This window comes from Lactuca saligna, chromosome 4 (genome assembly GCF_052625555.1).
Source record: "Lactuca saligna cultivar CGN05327 chromosome 4, ASM5262555v1, whole genome shotgun sequence".
NCBI lineage: Eukaryota > Viridiplantae > Streptophyta > Magnoliopsida > Asterales > Asteraceae > Lactuca > Lactuca saligna.
In genome coordinates, this window is record NC_136420.1 from 155,190,487 (window position 1) to 155,199,746 (window position 9,260).

Genomic DNA, 9,260 nt, shown 5'->3' on the forward strand with positions numbered 1-9,260 from the left:
GGTCACCTACGCAAAAACTCAAAATAACCAAAATACCCTTAAGTCAAACTTGGTCAACCCTGGTCAAAAATCAAAGTCAACGATCATGGTCCAAAAGTCAATATTTCTTCCCAGCGGAGTACGCCCTGCGTACCAAGAGAGTACGCCTATCGTAGTCAGATGTTGACCAAATGTAGCATGTTGGCCATGTAAATGCAGCGTACCTCCAGGTATGCCCAACGTATGCTGCACAGTCCCAAAAATCCAATAAGAGCTTAATACATTAGGCCTTTACGTCCAAAACTCAGATCCAAGCCCAAAATGATGTTCTAAGTCATAAAGTTTCCAACTTTATAACTTTTCATGGCTATAAAGTGGCCAATACCAAAAACCCTAACCCCTTAGCCCATTAAGACTTCCTAGTTCATGCATGAAAGGATATTAATATGACATCCCCAATTTCACGGCCGGAAAAGACCGATTTATTTATGCTTTATATGTAAATCGAAGTATACGTTTGAAAAAAATATGGTAAAGAGTTAATCAAAGCATTTAGGAAGAAATGTATTTTCATTATTAAAAACCTTGGGATGTCATTGTTAATACATATCAAAAGCATAAACAGAAGCAACATAGGCCTTACAACATCTATTTATTTCTACTGGCCTATAATCCAGAATCCCTCATTAGATCATCACATTTATGCTCTTGTGCAACTACCTCTATACAAGAAATTGAGTAGGTCAAGCTTGGGAGCCTAGTGAGCACATAGGGTATTCTACCCACAATAATTAAGTTTATTAATTTCACCACATCAATCAACCCGATTACCCGTTCCAGTTATCCTCGCTTTCTGTCCCTAAAGCATTTAAGTTAAGGGACCTAGCCTAAGGATCATCATCGGGATGACAATACTGCTTAGGGGATTCCTCAGCAATATATGTTAGTAAGGCAACCATGAGGGGGATGGAGTACACTGGTGAACACATCGTTCACAAACACCTACAGGTTGTGAGCCTGCCAGTGCTCATTGGACTATCTAGAATAGTCTGTGGTCGCCATCTATACTCTGCTAGATGACTAATTAAACTTAAACACCGACACCTCTCATCATTTTATTTCATCACACATCAACTATTTCATCTACCAATGTTCTAACCAACATATTCGTAGATATAAAATACATATACAGTTTAAATCATTTAAAACATGTATAAATCGTCCATCCAACATAAATATTAGGAACACAAATAATATGCACACATAGCACGTAATTTATATTAAATACTTCATATCTATGTGTAAGATGAAAGTAACTATGCGCTCACTTGTTAAAGTGATGATTTCCAACTCGGGCAGCGGTTCGCTTCTAATAATTCTATTTTCCTTTGACGAATTCTAGTATCATTACTGCTAGATTTTAGTCTAATATTTACTATGACTATTTATGAGAGATATTATTTTATAAGTGTTAAACAATACTTTTCAACCATTATGTATAGACAGGGGCCAGACATGAAACACCGTAGGGTAGGACCATTCTGGCATTATAGCACTACTAAATTCCAACAACCCTATGCAGCCCTTCAAACCAGATTCCCCATAACGCAAGTAGTTAAAAGATATTATAAAATAACAGTTTGTATATTATATTTTATAATATATTTATTGTTTATAAGTCCATAATAACGATAATAAACTTAAACATAAGCTATACTTAAAGTAGGGTAAGCATAACTTACTTACCGGTAGGTATGGCTAGGATTTGGGATCTACGGGGGCAGAAATTCCGAGCCGAAAAGCTCTTTTTCTCGGAGCCTTATGGCGCTCCAGGACTTGCCTCTTAGCACATGGGAAGTAGTAGAGGTTATGGTAGGTTTAGAAAGACATGTAAGGGTTACTGTATGAGTTTTGGTGGCAGCCCTTGCATGCTATTTATAGGCACTAGCCTCGGTCTACGTTGGACGTACTCCTCAGAGTACGTTGGGTGTACTTCGGTAGGCAAAATGACTTAGGATGGTAACTACCTCTTATCCGTGTTCACATATTGGCAACTTCTTCTTTTTTGTACATAATAAAGACTCTAACTTGTTTTAACTGTTTAAATTACACCAATATTACCGGCTAATATATGTTTTAACTGTCACTCAAAGGAAAAATGACTTAGGAGGGTAAGTACCTCTTATCCGTGTTCACATATTGGCAACTTCTTATTTTTTGTACATAAGAAAGCAACTAACTTGTTTTAACTGTGTAACATCCCAAAAATCATGATCAAAAATTTCGTTTTTAATTTAATACTAAAACCATAATTGTGAAACCATTAATTTAATACTCTGGCATTGGGCCTCGCCCGGCATCAGGCCCCGCCTGGCATCGAGCCCCGCTCGGTATACAAATCTGTCTCTCTTAAGCCCCGCCTGTCTCCAGGCCCTGCCCGCTAAACACATACAATCATATAACATGCTAACACATAAAGAAACATACTCTAATGTATCCCTGCCCTAAGAAACATAATATGCTAATAATGAGATACAGAACTTTGTCCATACTCAGCTAGTTCCAGCCAAGGCTTCAGCAGTGCAAGGTGAGTCTCCTCACTGTGTGAATGGGTCTAAGGTCACAATGTCAGCCCATGTAGTCTATGAGTAGGAAGACCCGGGGGTTAACCCTAGACATTGTATACTAGTATGTTATTCCAGACCAAGGTCTGATGTCAGGTGGGTGCCCGAGGAATGTTTGCATGTTAGATTATACTTGTTGTCTGTGTGATACTTGTATATGTCTGGTAAAGAGGTGAGTGTGGGCGAGGTCCCGTATCTCATCACTAGCTGAGTATGAATGATTTTCCGTATCTCATTATTAGCAGAGTATGTTTCTTAGGATAAGGATACAGTAGAGTATGTTTATTTATGTGTTAGCATGTTATATAATTGTATGTATTCAGTGGGCAGGGTCTAAGAGAGACAGATCTGTATACCGGGCGGGGCCTAATGTTGGGCGGGGCCCGACGCCAGAGTATTAAATTAATGGTTTGACAATTATGGTTTTAGTATTAAATTAAAAACAAAATTTTTTGTCATGATTTTTGGGATGTTACACAGTTAAAACAAGTTAGTTGCTTTCTTATGTACAAAAAATAAGAAGTTGCCAATATGTGAACACGGATAAGATGTAGTTACCCTCTTAAGTCATTTTTCCTTTGAGTTACCGGTTAAAACAGATATTAGCCGGTAATATTGGTGTAATTTAAACAGTTAAAATAAGTTAGATGCTTTATTATGTACAAAAAAGAAGAAGTTGCCAATATATGAACACGGATAATAGGTAGTTACCCTCATAAATCATTTTCCCTACTTCGGTACGTAGGGCGTGAAGTCTCCTCTTGTAGACTCCTCCAAAACATTGATGTGAAACGACTGTCACGATCTGATACAATCATTAAACGAATACCGTGAAGTCTTACTACCTCATTCACGTAAACATTTGCAAGCTTATCCATAGACCATATCTCATTGGCTACTATGAAGTGTGCACTCTTTTTGAAATGATCCACGACTACCTAAATTATGTCATGAACGTTCTTCGGCCTAGTTAGTTTAGTCACAAAATCCATGGTGATGTCTTCCCACTTACCCATGGGTATAGGCAAAGGTTCTAAACTCCCATATGGTTTCTGATGTTGTGCTTTAATTATCATACATGTTACACACTCGACCACATACTTTGCAACATCGAGCTTCATTGTCGGTCACCAGTAGTAGGGTTTCAGATCCCTATACATCTTAGTGTTTCCAGGATAAATCGAGTACATGGCTTGTGAGTCTCTTCCATCAGAAGATCCCTTATCCCTCCCATTTTAGGCACCCAAATCCTATCTTGGAATACCTTCAATCCTTGATTATTTGTACCGAATTCCAACGTTTTACCTAAACTGTGTTCCTTTCGGTCATTTTTCTCCAAAGCTTCTTCTTGATCTTTCTTAATGCTTTCCACAATCATCGAGACAACCTCTATTCTTAACGCTCTTTGCCTTTTTCTTCAAGGTTTACTTTTCGACTTAGAGCATCAGCTAAAACATTTGCTTTACCAGGGTGGTAAAGTATCTCACAGTCGTAATCTTTGAGAAATTCTAGCCAACATCATTCTCTCATGTTCAAATCCTTTTGATCAAATAGATACTAGAGACTCTTATGATCAGTGAAAAGTTTGCACTTCGTGTCGTAAAGATAATGCCTCCATATCTTTAATACAAATACCACCGCTATCAACTCTAAATCGTGAGTGGGGTAGTTGTTCTCGTGCTCTTTCATTTGTCAAGATTTATATGCTATGATTTTATCTCTTTGGGTCAGAACACAACCTAACCCAGCTCTAAATGCATCGATATACACTACGAAGTCTTCAACTCCATCAGGTAAAGAACGAATTCATGCTTCACACAATTTCTTCTTTAATTTCTCGAATGCCTCTTCATGTTTCTCACTCCATGTATAGCTAGCCCTTTTATGGGTCAAAGCAGTCCATGGAGTAGCTATCAAAGAAAAGCCTTGGATAAACCTTCGGTAATATCCAACTAATCCCAGAAAGCTTTGGATCTCTGTGGGATTTTTTGGTCGTTCCCATTTCATCACAACTTTTAATCTTTCATGGGTCAACCATTATTCCATCTTCGTTAACCACATGACCCAAGAATTGGATTTCTCGAATCCAAAATCACATTTTGAGAACTTTGCATAGAGCTTCTCTTTCTTCAGAGCTTATAATATTTCTCGCAGGTGCTTGCTATGCTCCTGGTGGCTCTTTGAGTAAATCAGAATTTCATCTATGAACGCTATCATGGATTTAGAGAGGAATGATTTACAAACCCTGTTCCTCAAATCCATAAATGCTGCTAGAGCATTGGTTAGTCCAATTGACATAACCAAAAACTCATAGTGACCATATCTTCTTCTTAATGTGGTCTTCTTAATATGTTGCTCTCTCACCTTCAGCTGATGATATCCTATCCTGAGATCAATCTTTGATAAATAGCTCGAACCTTGCAATTGATAGAATAGGTCATCAATACTTGGCAAGGGATACTTGTTTTTCACTGTTGCCTTGTTTAGCTCTCTATAGTCTATGTACATCATCATGCTTCCATCTTTCTTCTTCACGGATAACACTGGAGCTCCCCAAGGTGACTAACTAGGTCTAATGAAACCAATGTCAAAAAATCCTGAAGTTGCATTATAAGCTCCTTCATCTCTGTCGGTGCTAACCGGTATGGTTTTTTTTGCTATTGGTGTCAATCCTAGCAACAATTCTATTCGAAACTCCACTTGTCTATCAGGGGGCAACTCAGGAAGATCTTCGGGAAAGACTTCTGGATAGTCACACACCACTGGTATTCTTTGTACCTCCTTATTCTCCTTCTTTGCATCTATTACAAATGCCAAGTATGATGTGCATCCTTTAGAAAGACATTTTCTGGCTTTCATCAATGAAATGATTCCATAATTCACTCTACATTTGTCCCCATACACCCTAAATGACTCTTTTTCTAGGTGGGTTTACTCTCATCATCTTCTTCTTAAATAGTATTTTGGCATCGTTTCCACTAAGCCAATCCATTCCCAGTACGATGTTGAAACCGTTCAACTCAATGGGCAATAACTCCTCATGAAATTTATTCCCGTTCTATTCGATGATGATGTTTTTAATTTAATCGCTAACTGGTATGAATTTGCCGCTGAAAAATTCTGTAGCTAGAGCGTTATCAAGTTTATCTACATGCAATGCTAGTCTTCCACCAAATTTGTGCGATACAAAGGAGTAGTTTGCTCCCGAATCAAACAATATATTGGCAGACAATCCATTTACGAGAAAGGTACATGAAGCGACATTTGCTGCTTCCTTTGTAGCTTCCAGGGTCATCTGGATTGCTCTCGCCATCGGCCTCAATGGGACATTAGGCCTTTTTGTTGGATAAGGTGTCTAAGTCAATAACTATTTCTGGTATGTACTTGACCCGACCCGGCATGGTCCATTTGGGTTGCATGGCACCATGCAATTGGATAGACTAAATGAGAGAAATAACACTTGGAGATTATTAATATATTATAAGTTCTAATATATTAATAATATTATTTGATTAGTTTGATCAAGAATTAATTTAGAATTAATTAAGTGATCAAAAGATAACTAATTAAATATATGGGTTTATTATGTAAATCATCCATATCTTGTATAGTGGGCTAAGAGGCTCCATGGACTATCAAGTTGGGTTCCACCCATAGGATGCTCCATGGGAGTTACAAACCCATGGGTCATGGAAATTAAGAGTCATGACACATTAGGGTTTACATGGTGTAACCCTAGATGTGTCAACACTATATAAGAATCATATTCTCCACCAAAATCGGCTACACTAAGGAAACAAGAGGGCTTGGCCAATTTCAAGAAGTGTGTGTTCTCTCATAAGTTTTTCCAAGAGCATTTGGTGTTGTGTGAAGCATTTGAGGCATCACACTTGGGGTGCTAGGCTCATAAGGTTTCAAGGAACACAAGCAACAACAAGGTAAGTTATTCTATCTATCATTCAAGTTAAAATTGTTCCCCATGTATGCTAGATAGGAATATAGCCTTGGAATTCAACTTTGCATGATAATTAGACAAACATAGATCCAAGGTTATTAGGGTTGCATGTACAGTTAGGAAGTGTTAGAATGCTCAAAACCCATCAGTGGTATCAGAGCCTAGGCTTGTTTGCTTTTTATTTGTGCTTAAAAGTTGAAAAAAAGTCGAAAATCTTGCTGTCTACGAATGGACTCGTCGAGTCCATAGGGGGGACTCGTCGAGTTCACGTGTATCTTCAACCAACTCGGCGAGTAAGTTCATGCACTCGGTGAGTAGGGTCGACAGGTTGCAGAATTTCGACTATAGTTGCTGGAAATGAATTAGAAACATTACCCTAAACTGTTTTGGTACTTGAAAACTTGTTTTAGATGGTGTAATGTCTTTGCTAATTCATTTACAACAACTAGTTATCAAAATTACAAAGTTTTAAGTGTAATTTTGATTTATGAATGTGTTCATATTCATGTTCTTGTTCTTATGATGTTTTAGATGATCATAGGAATTATTTGTAACCTATGTGGTAGATTAATTCTTGATCATAATGTGTTTTAATGGAGTCCATAACTTGTCCTCGAGTTATGGAAAACCAAGAGTCACACTTGAATTAAAACCATTAAAAGAACACAAGAGTTAGAAAATGAAGAGTCTTCATTTTATTACTCTATTAAACTTATAAGTTACAAGAAATGAAAAGTTTTGAAAGTTACAAAACTTGCCCTCAAGTTTTGGAACAAGTAAAGTTAAGTTAAAACTTTAGTTCCAACCCCTAGAATTTTAAAAGTTCAAATTCAACCCTTATACTTATATTATGATGATTTAATAATTATATATATATATGTATGTATAAGAACAAAGTTGTCTTACCGCTAGTACGCCTCATTCACGAAGCCGGTCTATAAGGTGGGTATAAGGTTGTTGCCTATAAAATGGTGACTTAATGGGTGTCTACTCTCACCCACCGCTTGCTTGACTGGTGGAGGGTCGTTAGCCGAACGGGTAAGACAAGGACTTATAAATTCTCATTCAAAGTATGATGAATATTATAAAGTAACTAAATGTTTTATTAAATTCCCAATCTTAGTTACTTTAGGAAAAATGTGAATAAGGTGCTAATCCATGAAATTACACTTTACACTTTGTCTAAGTCGTTGATGGAGCGTGTGTGGTTAACCGGCACACTAACTTGGACTTAACAAGGTAGGTAAAGGGTGACTTAAGGTTTATTATAGTATCGGTGGAGCGTGTGTGGTTTACCGACACATCGATTGAGTGATAAACTTTAAGGGTACCAAGTGATTTGCATGGTTACTTCACACCTCGTTTTGTGATCCTCGGTATCCCAGTCACAAAACTTGGAGGGCACACTCGAGATTGAAACATGCCTTTGAAAAGTTCATTGAATCTCAAAGAATCTAGGAATTTCTAAGAACCAATCATAAAACCTAATATCTAATATTTCGGTTTTCGTGGTGGAAATTGGTGAATCGTCATTCACCTATCTTTCAAATATGTTATAGCTTGGATTACGGCATACCTCTTCTAAGTTATAATATATTGTGATTGGATCCTAGCCTTAATATTACATTTGGGTGTTTTATTAAGGACTCTCCTAATATCTAAACTAATCTTGTCCTCTTCCTTCAAGATGTCTTCAAACAATGCTGCTTCTGGCTCGAATCCTAATGGCTCCTTTACTGTTATGATTTTGTGTGGGAAAGTCACTTTTGATGGATCCAACTTCAATGAGTGGATCAGAAACATCAGGATGATTTCCCGCTACGAGGACAAAGAATATGTCGTTGACAAGGAGCTTAAGGAGATTGATGAGACCACTGCAACTCCTCAAGAGATCGCTGACTTTCAGGCACATGAAAGGGATGCTACGAAAGTAGCATGCATCATGATGGCCACAATGACAGCAGAACTCCAAAAGTCCTATGAGGATTTCTACCCTTATGAAATGCACCAAGATTTGATGGAAAGATACCATCAAAGTGCACGACAAGAGAGGTAAGAAATCATCTGCTCCATGATAACAACCATGATGAAGGACGGGGATTCCGTCACGAGCCACATGCAGAAAATGCAAAGGTATGTGGATCGATTACTGAAGCTTAATGTGAACTTCCCTGAGGAGCTTGCAATAGATATAATTTTGTGCTCCTTACCATCGTGCTATGATCAATTCCGCATGACATATCACATGAATAAGGAAGAGGTCACACTCAGCAAACTTCAGGGACTTCTCAAGACCGCAGAATCAGGTCTTAAGGGGAAGTCGGTTGTTAACACTCCTACTCCAAACTCCACTCCGGTTTTGGCAATCGGGAAAATTCGAGGGAAGAAGAGAAAGAGTTCTTCGAAGGATACCAAGGTTAGGACCCTTGATGGCTCTTCTTCAAGTGGAACCAAGAAAGGTTTTGTCACTCCTTCTTCTGACCCAAAAGAGGCTGAATGCTTCTATTGCCATGAAAAATCACATTGGAAGCGGAACTGCCCAAAATACCAGCAAGATGTGAAGGATGGGAAAGTTAAACCCAACCATGCAGGTATTTACACTATCATTTCTAATAACTCACCCCATTCGAAATCTTGGGTCCTTGATACCGGTTGTGGTATTCACATTTGTTGTGACTTGCAGGGACTAGGAAGAAGTGAGA